Source organism: Prunus avium, chromosome 1, assembly GCF_965620075.1.
Source record: "Prunus avium chromosome 1, drPruAviu1.hap1.1, whole genome shotgun sequence".
Lineage (NCBI taxonomy): Eukaryota > Viridiplantae > Streptophyta > Magnoliopsida > Rosales > Rosaceae > Prunus > Prunus avium.
The window spans coordinates 2,653,662-2,655,615 of NC_142284.1; the positions used below are offsets into that span (position 1 = coordinate 2,653,662).

At 39.7% G+C, this 1,954-nt stretch overlaps 1 pseudogene; it reads left to right on the top strand.

Moving 5' to 3' along the window:
- The first annotated feature begins 305 nt into the window (after nt 1-305).
- On the top strand, nt 306-1,586 carry LOC110751429 (1-aminocyclopropane-1-carboxylate oxidase homolog 1 pseudogene; annotated as a pseudogene).
- Nucleotides 1,587-1,954: the final 368 nt, after the last annotated feature.

Below are 1,954 nucleotides of genomic sequence, written 5' to 3' on the forward strand. Positions count from 1 at the left end.
AGTATGTAGCTTCATCCTTACAAAATAAAGTAGAATTAATACAACAAAAAATAAGACAAGTTTCTGCCCAAAATGTTTCAAGACCTATTTGACAGAAACTTATCTACACTACTATTACAACAAGGACATTAACATAATTTTAACAAAAGCATTATCTTCTGATATCAGCTGCCTTGGGACCACTTCTTAACCTTAGAGTTGGATACATCCTCTTATCACCTTAAAGGCTACGCACTCTTCTGCTTTTTCTCTATATTCTGGTTGATCCTCAACCACCTTTTATGATCCTAAACAAAATTAAGAAAATGTTTGCAGAAGACGATCATGAACTCGATGCTAACAGTGACCGCATGAGTGAGTTAAAAGCATTTGATGCGACAAAAGCTGGCATCAAGGGACTGCTCGATACAGGTCTCACAAAAATCCCAAGTATTTTCTACCCTTCATCACGACCAAGCTTTGACGAAAAGAAGCTGCGAAGTGATGATGTCCAGTTCAGTGTTCCAATCATTGATCTCAGAGGCATCCAAAACGACACAGTTTCACGTGCCTGTGTTGTAGAGAAAGTTCGACATGCAAGTGAGAAATGCGGTTTCTTTCAGGTGGTGAATCATGGAGTTCCTGTTGATATTTTGGATCAGATGATCGATGGCATGCCCGGATTCCATGAGCAGGACAGTGAGGTTAAAAAAGAGTTCTATCGAGGGACTTTGGGAAGAAGGTGTATCATATGTCCAACTATCATTTGTACCAATCTTCTGAAGCTAACTGGAGGGATACGTTTGTGTGTTATGTGGCTCCTGATCCACCCAAACAAGAAGAATTGCCATCCGTGTGCAGGTAAGCATGGCACTAGTCTAAGAAGACCTTTACTTTTTCCATATCTGCTTTAATTGATCATCATGCATCTAAATAGAAGATGCTACCAATTTAACTCTCATATAATATGAGGGGTGATCTCTTGGATATGAGGGATGTTAATTATTCTATCTATTTAGTGGAAAACTCATGAATTTTCTACTCGGGGAGGGAAAATACAACTTGTTGTCTACCTTGGTCTTCTTAGGCATTTCATCGAGCACATTGCCCACAATATTGAGATGATGTTTACTTATTAGGAATGAAGTTATGAATCACGAAAGTTATGAATATGGGAGAATGTAGCACAACCCAAGTTTTCTCATTAAAAAAAAATACAAAATTATACAAAATTTTACCTGCAGGGCTAATTATGTGCATTTGTAGTCTTTTACAAAGGCATGCTTTCATAACTTGATAAATGAAATTCATGAGCACTCTTGATGACTTGGGGATGCCGAGAAATAGTGAATGAGTACTCAAAGCAAGTGATGGATTTGGGGTCCACTTTGTTTGAGCTGCTTTCCGAGGCTCTTGGGCTTAACCCAAAACAACTTGAGGACATGAATTGCGGTGAGGCGTTTCTCCATCTGGGCCACTACTACCCTGAACCAGAATTGACCATGGGCTCCTTCATCACCACCATACTTTACAAGACCAAGTGGGCGGTCTCCAAGTGTTACATGAGAATCAATGGGTTAATGTTCCTCCCAAGCAAGGATCTCTAGTTGTCAACATTGGAGACCTTATGCAGGTGTGTTTTTTTAAAATATTTTTATACAACTTACAAGCGATATTGGGGAGGGGGAAATCAAGCCTAGAACCTCGAGTGTATAAATAAATACTCTTAACTACTTGAACTACACTACACTTAACGTCTTTTAATAAACTTAAAATCTTCTGTTGCTTTTGTGCAGCTAATCACAAATGACAAGTTTATTAGTGTGGATCATAGAGTTATAGCAAAGAATGTAGGTCCAACTTGGCAGCTGATCACTTGGCCAAGCTTTCTTCCTCGAGGATGCGCTCCTTTGTCTGGGTTGACCGACCCCCATCCTCTCTGACCGGCATTCTAAACAAGGATGGCCTACCATGC